Source organism: Macaca fascicularis, chromosome 7 (assembly GCF_037993035.2).
Source record: "Macaca fascicularis isolate 582-1 chromosome 7, T2T-MFA8v1.1".
In the NCBI taxonomy this organism is placed as follows: domain Eukaryota; kingdom Metazoa; phylum Chordata; class Mammalia; order Primates; family Cercopithecidae; genus Macaca; species Macaca fascicularis.
The window spans coordinates 28,923,015-28,935,245 of record NC_088381.1 but is presented as its reverse complement, the minus strand read 5'-3'; the positions used below and the strand labels follow the sequence as shown (position 1 = coordinate 28,935,245).

The 12,231-nt window shown below is 41.8% G+C and overlaps 1 protein-coding gene, 1 long non-coding RNA gene and 1 pseudogene across 5 annotated transcripts in view; 1 reads left to right on the top strand and 2 right to left on the bottom strand.

Moving 5' to 3' along the window:
• Positions 1–12,231, top strand: part of MYO5A (myosin VA) — a 219,196-nt gene that overhangs the window by 47,185 nt on the left and 159,780 nt on the right. The gene's annotated exons all lie outside the window — the stretch shown is intronic.
• LOC123574429 (uncharacterized) overlaps positions 1–12,231 on the bottom strand; it is a 113,348-nt gene that overhangs the window by 30,845 nt on the left and 70,272 nt on the right. The gene's annotated exons all lie outside the window — the stretch shown is intronic.
• LOC102129856 (lys-63-specific deubiquitinase BRCC36 pseudogene) lies at positions 716–1,612 on the bottom strand (annotated as a pseudogene).

Here is a 12,231-nt window from a genome sequence, read left to right as displayed (position 1 = left end):
AATACCCATTTTGTATCCTCATCAGTATTTGGTATTTTCACTATTTTTTCTTTAGCCATTCAGATAAGTAAGTCACAGCCTCACTGTGGTTTCAAGATGCATTCCCTCATGACTTATGGATTTTAACAGCTTTTTATATGCTAAATTGCCATCTATAGATGTCCTCTTCAGTGAAACATCTATTCATGTCTTTTGCCCATTTTCTAACTGGACTGTTTGTTTTATTGGTGAGCTTTTGTGGCCTTTTTTTTTTTTTTTTTTTTTTTTTTGAGACAAGGCTTCACTGTTACACAGTTTGGAGTGTGGTGGTGTGATCATAGCTCACTGCAGCCTCAAACTCCTGGGCTCAAGTGTTCCTCCTGCCTCCCTAGTAGCTGGGACTACTGGTGTGTGTCATGGTGCCCAGCTAATTTTTAAAAAAATTTCTTTGTAGAAGAAATTTTTTTCTTTGTAGAAGAAATTTCTTTGTAGAATCCATTGAATTGCTTTTGCACTTTTTCACAATCAGTTGAGCATATTTATGTGGATTTATTTCTGGGTTCTCTCATCTGTTCCATTGATCTATGTGTCTGTTCCTCTGCCAATACCATCTATCTTGATTACTATAGCTTTATAGTAAGTCTTGAAATCAGGTGATATGAGTCCTCCAAGTTTTTCTTCTTCAAAATTGATTTAGCTTAAGTAACTTTACCCTGGATATTTTCATCTTTCCCCATTTTGTCTCCTGCTTTATTCTAGAGAAGAAAGTTCTTGCATAAGCGCTTCCTTTTCTTGTTGCAATTCCTGCAAATGCTGTTGGTTTTGCTCCAGTCTGTCCTCCAGCCACTGTAGGAGAGGCCCGCTGACTGCTGACATCTGACTGCACAGATTCTTGGTAAACACTGAGCCATTATGTATCTTGGTTACTGAGTCCAGATGTGTAAGGCTGTGGATCCTCCTATACACATTCTGCTCCTTCTGGCATAGGATCTTGGGCAGCTGTACTGCTGATTCAAGGCACACTTTCCCAATAGTGACATGAGGTACAATATGGATTGGGATTTCGATTCTCTTATAGTCTGAACTCTTTTGGGCCTGTATGGATTGGAAGCAAGTGTAGAGTACCCAGCCAGTCTTTGTGTTCTTGTCATCTATGAAACAGGAAAAAATAAGTCCTACAAAGCCTTGATCCATCATCTGGCACATGGCTTGTGTGCGAACATCAGCATGTGAAGGCCAAACAGTTATATGAGGATGGGAATGATACCAGCCTGAAACTCTAATAGGGCGGCCTGTCAGTTCAGCCAACCTCTCTGCTCTGTTGAAGCTGCAGACGGCTGCTCTGGAGAAATCTTTACTCGGTCCTTCCCCTTACCAGAACGTCGTAAGATGATGACAGAATGAATGTGAACAATTCTGACAGCATCAACCTTTTCAGCAACTGTGCGCATTTCAGTTTCAGTATATGCAAATTTGGAGTCACTCCTTGGATCATCGTTCAACTCCCCTATGCACAGCCCCATCACTTCCTCTTTCTCTGTGCTCAGAGCGTGGTTGAGACAAACGAGGAAAGCGTCAGACTCGAGATGAACTGCCTGCACTACCTGCACCACCTGCACCGCCATCTTGGCCCGAACCCCCCCAAATTTTTTTTAAAGCCATTTTAGGTTCACAGCAAAATTAAGCAGATTGCTCTCCTCCATAGTCTTACCTTTTATTTTTTTAAAAAAATTACGAACAGGAAATTAATGTTAGGGATATCAAGAGGACTAATTTCACCTTGTTGAGTTGTTTTTGATGTGTGATGAAAAGTTTTTAGAATTTACAGCCAGTACTTATGGTGTCTTTATTGCTTCTGTTTTTGTAAAATTATTGGAAATCTACTCTGGCCCAGGATTCCTGTGTGTTTCAGTATGTTCAATATGGAGTTGTTAGAGTATGGATCGTGTCGACTCCTCTTTCTCTTAGCTCTGGCTATCCTCTTCCCTCTTCAGCAGCAGCAAAGGGCCAAGCCCACTCTCAAAAAACAACTACCAGGAATATGAGTTCTATTCCCTTCTGGATCAGGGTTTCTTCCACATGATGCCACGAAGAAGGTCAGGTGGAGTCACAGATATTTGGTTTATTTATGTTAAACAAAAAAAAAGAGATGGCCTATAGGAGAAAAGAGATGGTTGCTATATCCAGGAAGTTCTCAAACTCACAGACCCCGTGCATGCCCCTTTTATCTTTCTCCATATGATCTTAGCCTGTGTCTGTGCAGATACCACTCTAGCTCTTCTCTCTCTTGTGGTCACAAGAATATAAAAACTGTCTAGCCACTTCCTCTTTATTACGCCTGAGTCTCCAATTATCATGCTGAGTGAGCCAAGTTCTTGCTGACTGAATCATGTTCTTACAATTCTACTGATGTAGAGTACTACTGATTATATCCTGTTTCTACTAACAAAACGGACATACAAAATTTGTCCAACATGCATAACCACATACTTATACCTTTTCCTTCATGAAAGCTCTAGCCAATTCTTTCATCAAGTGTTTATTGAGTACTACTATGTTCCAGTCCTTTTATGATCTCAGCCCTGGGAATCTCTCTGGCCTCTCATTTCTTGCTACAGTGATTCTAAACTACTTGTTATACCTCACGTGTATTTTATCCTGTTCCACATCTTCATGTCTTCATTCATGTCTGGAACATGAATCTGTTCATTTGCTTGGTTAACTCCTATTTGTCCTTCTAGCCCAAATCCAGGTCCCCCTTCTTTGGGAAGCTACTGTGTACTCTATTTTTCTTTGCACAAGTCAGGTAAGGTTTGCAAACTCTACTGGGCTCCCATGGCACCTTGCACATTCCTTCATCACAGAACTTTGTGTGTCGTATAGACAGTTGCCGGGACCAGCTCAGTTGGGGAGACCCTAACCCAGCGGCATTAGAGGAATTAAAGACACACACACAGAAATATAGAGGTGTGAAGTGGGAAATCAGGGGTCTCACAGCCTTCAGAGCTGGAAGCCCCGAGCAGAGATTTACCCACATATTTATTAACAGCAAACTAGTCATTAGCATTGTTTCTATAGATATTAAATTAACTAAAAGTATCCCTTATGGGAAACGAAGGGATAGGCCGAATTAAAGGAATGAGTTGGGCTAGTTAACTGCAGCAGGAGCATGTCCTTAAGGTACAGGTCGCACATGCTATTGTTTGTGGCTTAAGAATGCCTTTAAGCGGTTTTCCGCCCTGGGCGGGCCAGGTGTTCCTTGCCCTCATTCCAGTAAACCCACAACCTTCCAGCGTGGGCATTAGGGTTGGTATGAACATGCCACAGTGCTGCAGAGATTTTGTTTATGGCCAGTTTTGGGGCCAGTTTATGGCCAAATTTTGGGGGGGTCTGCTCCCAACCGACAGTGTCTTTGTGTGTCCATCTCATCAGCAGAACTTTGAGGGAAGGGAAAACATCTTACCCATTTTTGTTTCTGCAATTCTTAGAACAGTGTATGAAATAGAATATACACATATTAAATACTTGTGGAACCAAACAGAATTAGTTAGGGTATAAAGTAAAATAGAAAATCTTATAGAATCTCTAGGCAATCTTTGTTTGCATTAAAATCTGTTTTTCATTCCTAGAGACCACTTATTTAGATCTTCAGCAAGGACATCCCTAGCATCTGTTGCAGCAATGTGTCAATCATGAGTTATAGGCACACCATCTGTTTTTTACTGCACTGGGGCTGACTGGGGTTTTGGCAATGCAGATAAATGTGCTTGCATCTAATAATGCTAGTTCTAACCTCCAAAGTCAGGCAGTAGACATGATTATGAAGACTCTTAATACCTACATATAGTGTGGTACAGTGCACTACCAAATGCCATGGCTGTAGCAGACCCTCTAGTATCTTAGGTGGGTAGGTATAAGGGGACACAACCATAAATCCAGCTGCAACTGCAATGCTATATCTCAGGACTAGACCTGTGCCTGTTATAAAGTTGGTACTCAGTAAGTACTTGTTAAATGAATGACTGCGTTTGGGTAAATGGATTTAGCTATATGTAAGGAAGCTATGGTTTGGTGCTTTGTAGCACTGTCGATTTCGATTGTGCTGGAGGCATGGCTAAGGATTGAAGCTAGGGAAGATGATGCTAAGGAAGAATTTTCTCATGGGACTCCTCCTTATACCACAGTCTGCAATGATAACTAACACTGCCAAGAAAAAGAGAATGTGGGAAACCAAGTTGTTTTACAATGAAGTGGAATTTTAGTTGAGTCCTGATTTTGCTTTCCTCTTGCCATTTGTGCAGCTGTGCAACTTTTTTCAGATCATTATGTTTTTTTCTGAAGGGAGAGGGGAGCCAGAGAGGGCCTCATGGATCAGGGATCAGGACATCCTTGGTCTGGTGTGGGCTCTGGTCTGAGCCAGCTTTGTTCTTGGAGCTCTAGTTTTCTTGGGAATGGGGTGTTTGGACCAGATCACCTTTAAGTCCTATTCTGATTCTGAGATTTTACATTCTCTAAACAATTGTAGGGTTTGAAATAGTTAGGGGTTTTCCTAAATTCTGCAGGTGTTTCCTAGATGAGTTAAAAGCTGACTATAAATAGATCAAATTGTAGATGGTGTAGTTAAGTTTCCTTGGATTTTAGCTAAAGACTTTGTAGATGTTTGCCAGTAAGTTTCCATGGTGATTAGTATTTAGTTCTTATTTCTTCCTTCACATATGAATAAATCAAATAGACATGCTGTAGAAAATTAAGGGAACTAATTTCTCTTTAGTTTTATTGAGGTATAATTGACAAAAATTGTATATATTCAAGGTATATGATGTGATGCTAGGTGGGGATGTAGGGTTTGGGAGAAAGCAGACAGCATTGCTTAGCTCAGTCACATTCAGAGGCCTCTTTACATAATCTTTACTTCCATCACAGGTGCAGATAGGTGGCTTCAGTTTGTATCTCTTCAGGAGGACACACACAAACTGGTGGAGAAGAGCAAAGGCATGCTGAGATGGAGCTCAGGGCAAGGCGAGACTCACTGTCCAGCTCTTCTTTACTCAGAGAGGTCTAAGAGAGGTGTGGCTCTTTCATGATAGGGCAGAATGATACATGTTTAGATGCCATGGACTTTCAGCAGGGTTCACAAAGAGGGGAAACCACAAATGATAATCTGTGAATTCCAAGCCAACAGTGTCTTTCCATGTCATTACGTATAGACCTAACTTTTTTTTAAGTATTCCATTATGTAGATAAACCACAACCTCTGAACTATGCAGTTGACCTGTGAACAACCTGAATTTGAACTGCATGGGTCCACTTACACATGGATTTTTAAAAATAAATATATTAGAAAATTTTTTGAGATTTGCAACAATTTGAAAAAATTCTCAGAGAATTATGTAGCCTAGAAATATTTTAAAAAATAAGAAAAATGTATGTCATGAATGCATAAAGTATATGTAAATACTAGTCTATTTTTTCATTTACTACTGTAAAATACACATAAATCTATTAGAAAAAGTTAAAATTGGCTGGGCTTAGTGGCTCACGCCTGTAATACCAGCACTTTGGGAGACCAATGCGGGTGGATCACTTGAGGCCAGGAGTTCGAGACCAGCTTGGCCAGCATGGTGAAACCCTGTCTCTACTAAAAGTACAAAAATTAGCCAGGTAATTCCAGCTACTAGGGAGGCTGAGGCAGGAGAATTGCTTGAACCCAGAGGGTAGAGGTTACAGTGAGCCGAGATCACGCTACTGTACTCCAGTCTGGGTGACAGAGCGAGACTCCTTCTCAAAAAAAAAAGAAATTAAAATTTATAAAAACTTAAACAGACATAGACTGCACATGGCACTTTTCACAGTTGAGAGAAATGTAAACAGACGTAAAGACATAACCACACAAAATTAACTGCAGTACACAAGGTACTACTGTAGTAATTCTGTAGCCATGTCATATTGCTATTGCTTGAGTGAGCTCAAAGGTTGTGAGTATTCCCTTAAAATGTGTGACACTGATCATCCCCGTGTGAGCAGTTTGTCTCTCCAGTACATTGCATATCACAGCAAAAAGTGATCTTCTCACAGTTCTCACGTATTTTTCATTGTGTTTAGTGCAATACAGTAAACCTGGCAACTTAAGGTAAAAGGCAGATGAAGGAACTGAAGCTGAAGAACGTAATGCCAGCAAAGGATAATTTGATAATTTTAGAAAGAGGTTCACTCTTTTAAAAATGTCTGAATAGGGCTGGGTGCCGTGGCTCATGCCTGTAATCCCAACACTTTGGGAGGCTGAGGCAGGTGGATCACAAGGTCAGGAGATCGAGACCATCCTGGCTAACAAGGTGAAACCCCGTCTCTACTAAAAATACAAAAAAATTAGCCAGGAGTGGTGCTGGGTACCTGTAGTCCCAGCTACTCTGGAGGCTGAGGCAGGAGAATGGTGTGAACCCGGGAGGCGGAGCTTGCAGTGAGCCTAGATGGTGCCACTGCACTCCAGCCTGGGTGACAAGAGAAAGACTCCATCTCAAAAAAAAAAAAAAAAAAGTCAGGATAACAGAAGAAGCTTCTGCCGACCAGGAGGCAGCAAATGAGTTGCCAGATACCATTAAGAAAATCACTGAGGACCAGACACAGTGGCTCATGCCTGTAATCCTAGCACTTTAAGAGGCCGAGGCAGGAGGATTCCTTGAGCCTAGGAGTTTGAGACCAGCCTGGGCAACATAGGGAGACACTGACTCTACAAAAAATTTAAAAATTAGCCATGCATGGTGGTGTGTACCTGTAGTTCCATCGACTCAGGAGGCTGAGGAGGGATGATCACTTGAGTCTGGGAGGTTGAGGCTACAGTGAGTCGTGACTGCACCACTGCATGCCAGCCTGGGGCAACAGAATGAGACCCTGTCCACCTGACCCCAGCTCTCCCAAAAAAGAAAATTGAGGAGAAAGGATATCTGCCTGAAACAAGTTGTTTTTTTGTTTTTGTTTTGTTTTGTTTTTTGTTTTTGGTGTGTGTGTGTGTGTGTGTGTGTGTGTGTGTGTGTGTGTTTTAGAGACAGAGTCTGGCTTTGTTGCCCAGGCTGGCCTCAACTTTCTGGGCTTAAGCGATCCTTCTACATCAGTGTCCCAAGTACCTGGGACTACAGGTGCATACTACCATGCCTGGCTAAACAGATTTCTTCTTCTTCTTCTTCTTTTTTTTTTTTTTTTTAAATGAGACAAGAGTCTCACTATGTTGCCCAGGCTGGTCTCAAACTCCTGGGCTCAAGCGATCCTCCCACCTTGGTCTCTCAGAGTGCTGGGATTACAGGTGTGAGCCACTGCACCTGGCCCTGAACTGATTTTTAATGCAGACAAAAGTGCCCTGTTCTGGAAAATAATGCCACAAAAGACATTTACTAGTAAGGAAGAGAATTGAACACCAGGATTTAAGGCAGGAAGGGACAAGATAACTCTACTGTTTTGTGCAAATGCAGTCAAGTTTATAATCAGGACTATCTTTATCTATAAAACTGCTAATCCATGAGCCTTGAAGGGAAAAGATAAATACCAGCTGCCAGTCTTTTAAGTGGACAAAAACAAAGTCTGGACAACAAGACCTTTTTACAACTCAGGCTAGAATGCAGTGGCGTGATCCTGGCTCACTGCAACCTCCACATCCTGGGTTCAAGCAATTCTCCTGCCTCAGCCTCCCGAGTAGCTGGGACTACAGGTGCCAGCCACCATGCCCGGCTCATTTTTGTATTTTTGGTAGAGATGGGATTTCACCATGTTGGCCAGGCTAGTCTCGAATGCCTGACCTCGAGTGATCTGCCCTCCTCGGCCTCCCAAAGTGCTGGGATTACAGGTGTGAGCCACCGTGCCTGGCCAAGAACCCTTTTCCTGAATTGGTTCCATTGATGCTTTGTCCCTGATGTAAGGGAGTACCTTGTCAATGAGAGATGGCCTTTTTTTTTTTTTTTTTTTTTTGAGATGGAGTTTCGCTCTTACTGACCAGACTGGAGTGCAAAGGTGCAATCTTGGCTCACCGCAACCTCCACCTCCCAGGTTCAAGCAGTTCTCCTGCCTCAGCCTCCCGAGTAAATGGGATTACAAGGCATGTACCAACATGCCGGCTAATTTTGTGTTTTTAGTAGAGACGGAGTTTCTCCATGTTGATCAGGCTGGTCTCGAATTCCCCACCTCAGGTGATCCGCCCACCTCGGTCTCCGAAAATGCTGGGATTGCAGGCGTTGAGCCACCGCGCCTGGCCCAGGGATGGCCTTTTAAAGTTCCTTTGATATTGGACAATGTCCCTGGCCACCTAGAACCCCATGAATTCAACACCAGAAGTGTCAAAGTGGTCTACTTGCCCCGAAACACAACATCTCTATTTCAGCCTCTAGATCAGGGGGTCGTAAGAACCTTTAAGCTTCATTACACATGGTACTCTATGGAAAGAATTGTCAACGCTATGGAAGAAGACCCCCAACAGAGAGAACGTCATTGTGTCTGGAAGGATTACACCATTGAAGGTGCCATTATTGTTATAGGAAAAACTGAAAGCTATGAAGCCCAAAACAATAAATTTGTGCTGTAGAAAATTATCCAGATGTTGTGCATGCCTTCATAGGATTTACAACAGTGCCAATCAAGGAAATCATAAAAGAGACTATGGATGTGGCAAAAAGGGTGGGGAGGGAAGAGTTTCGGGCTATGAATCTTGGAGAAATTCAAGAACAAATAGACACCACACCAAAGGAATTAACGGAAGCCAACTTGATGGAGATGAGTATGTCTGAACCAGTGCCAGACTGTGAGGAAGAAGATGTAGAAGCAGCAGTGTCAGGAAGCAAATTGACATTAGACAACTAGCAGAAGAGTTCAGATTTCTCAAGACTGCTTTTGACTTCTTTTACAACATGGACCCTTCTATGATGTGGGCACTGAAACTAATCAAACAGTTGCAGAAGGACTGGTACCCTTATAGAAACATTCTTAGAGAATGGAAAAGCAAAAAAGACAGAAATTATGATGTATTTCTGTAAAGTTACACCAAGTGTGCCTGCTTCTCCTGCCTCCCCTTCTATATCCTCTATTTCTTCTGCCTCTGTCATCCCTGAGACAGCAAGACCAACCCCTCCTCTTCCTTCTCCTCCTCAGCCTACTCAATATGAAGATGACAAGGTGAATACCTATATGATGCTCCACTTCCACTTACTAAATAGTAAATATATTCTTTTCCTTTTGATTTTCTTAATAACAGTTTCTTTTCTCTAGCTTACTTTATTGTAAAAATATGATATTTTAATACATGTACATACGGAATGTTAATGTGTTAATTAACTGTTTATGTTATCAGTAAAGCTTCTGGTCAATAGGAGGCTATTAGTAGTAGGTTTTTTGGGAGTCAAAAGTTATACACAAATTTCTGACTGTGCAGGGATTGGCACTGCTTACCCACATGTTGTTCAAGGGTCAACTGCATATTATTATAGTTATATTAACCTTTATACTAATGTACACATATGAATTAACCTTTGTGTAATTTCCAGTTTTTCACTTTTACAACAATGCTGCAGAACATTTTTAGAAATAATTATTTGTATTTTTTAGTATTTCCATGGGAAAATTTTATGAACTTTCTGATCCAAGGATATGTATATCTTTAAAACTTTTGGTTTTATTGTAAAAGTAGTACTTACTCCTGAAAAAATGAGAAATATGGAAGTATGTAAAGTACAAAATTGAAGGTTCCCTCACCACCTATTTCACTATGCATCCCTGAAATATGTATTTCACATTGTTAAAGAAATTGCCAAATTGCTGTCTAAAAGGTTGTGCCTGTTTATTCTATCACCAATATATGAAAATACCTGTTTGTCCACTTTCTTTGTAACACAGGTTATTATCAATCCTTTAAATATTTTCAAATTTAATATGCAACTTTTTAATATTACATTATTATGTTTTTTTTTTGTTTTTTTTTTGTTTTTTTTGAGACGGAGTCTTGCTCTGTCGCCCAGGCTGGAGTGCAGTGGCCGGATCTCAGCTCACTGCAAGCTCCGCCTCCCGGGTTCACGCCATTCTCCTGCCTCAGTCTCCCGAGTAGCTGGGACTACAGGCGCCCGCCACCTCGCCCGGCTAGTTTTTTGTATTTTTTTTAGTAGAGATGGGGTTTCACCGTGTTAGCCAGGATGGTCTCGATCTCCTGACCTTGTGATCCGCCCGTCTCGGCCTCCCAAAGTGCTGGGATTACAGACTTGAGCCACCGCGCCCGGCCTATTATGTTTTATAGACAGGGTCTGTCTCTGTCACCAAGGCTGTAGTGTAGCTGCGTGATCATAGATCACTACAGCCTTGAACTCCTGGGCTCAAGTGGTCCTCCCACCCCAGCCTCCCAAGTAACTGCAACTACAGGTGTGCATCACCACCCTTACCTAATTAAATTTTTTTTTTTTTTTTTTTTTTTTTTTTTGCAGAGACGAGGTCTCACCATCTTGCCCAAGCTGGGCTTGAACTCCTGGGCTCAAGCAGTACTCCCACCTCAACCTCTCAAAGTGCTGGGATTATAGACGTTAGCCATTGCACCTGGCCTAATATTGTATTTTAAATTTGCATTTGCTTAATTATTAGTGAGACTGCACATCTTTTTTGTTTTCTACTTTTTATTTTTCTGAGACAGGATCTCACTCTGTCACCCAGGCTGGCGTACAGTGGTGCGACCTTGGCTCACTGCAGCCTCTGCCTTCCCAGCTCGAGCAATTCTCCCGAATAGTTGGGACAATTTTGTGTAGAGATGAGGTCTCACTATATTGCACAGGCTGGTCTGCAACTCCTAGGCTCAAGAAATCCTCATGCCTCAGCTTCTCAGAGTGCTGGGATTACAGACATGAGCCACTGCGCCTGGTCCATCTTTTCTTAGTTTAACATTTTTTTTTTTTTTTTTTGAGACGGAGTCTTGCTCTGTCACCCAGGCTGGAGTGCAGTGCCCGGATCTCAGCTCACTGCAAGCTCCGCCTCCCAGGTTCACACCATTCTCCTGCCTCAGCCTCCTGAGCAGCTGGGACTACAGGCGCCCCGCCACCTCCCCCGGCTAGTTTTTTGTATTTTGTAGTAGAGATGGGGTTTCACCGGGTTAGCCAGGATGGTCTCGATCTCCTGACCTTGTGATCCGCCCGCCTTGGCCTCCCAAAGTGCTGGGATTATAGGCTTGAGCCACTGCGCCCGGCCTAGTTTAACATTTTTAATGGTGCTTCTGTTCACTACCTGTTTTTTTCTTTTGCCTATTTGCTACTAGGTTATTTATCTTTTTCTTATTAATTTGCTGATATATGAGGTTTTGTTTTATGAAGGTTAATCTTGCTGGACATAAAATTATTGACTGCTAGGTGTTTTTTTTTTCTTTCATTACTTTGAAAATGCCATCTCATTCTCTTCTGGCCTGTAAGAGTTCTGCTGAGAAGTGTGCCTTTAGTCTGATGGAGTTTCCTTTATAGGCAACTAAGTGTGCTTTTCTCTTGCTGACTTAAAACTTTTTTCCTTCACTTTGACTTTAGACAGTCTGATGATAATATGCTGTGGTGGTTTTTTTTTTTTTTGCAGTTTATTTTCCTGGGGATTACTGGGCCTCCTGTAGCTGGATGTCTAAATCTCTTTCTGGACTTGGGAAATTTTCATCAATTATTTCCTTAAATGGGTTTTCAGAACTTTTTGCATTTTCCTCCTCCTTGAGAATACCAATAATTCGTAAGCTTGGTTGCTTTATGTAGACCCTAATATCTTGATGTCTTTATTCATTCTTTTTTCCTCACTTTTGTTTGATTATGTTAATTTAAAAGACCTGTCTTCAAGTTTTGAGATTCTTTTTTCTGCTTAGTCTAGTCTATTTTCGAAGCATTTCGAATGTATTTTGTAATTCCTTCAGTAATTTTTCAGACCCACAATTTCTGTTTGTTTTTGAAATCTGTCTCCTGTAAATTCCTCATGTGTATCCTAAATTGATTTTCTGATTTTCTTTATATTCGTTTTCAGATTTCTCTTGTATCTCATTGAGCTTCTTTAAAATCAGTATTTTGGGCCAGGTGCAGTGGCTCATGTCTGTAATCCCAGCACTTTGGGAGACCAAGGTGGGCAGATCACGAGATCAGGAGATCAAGACCATCCTGGCTAACACGGTGAAATCCCATCTCTACTAAAAATACAAAAACTTAGCTGGGTGTGGTGGTGGGTGCCTGTAGTCCCAGCTACTCGGGAGGCTGAGGCAGGAGAATGGCGTGAACCTGG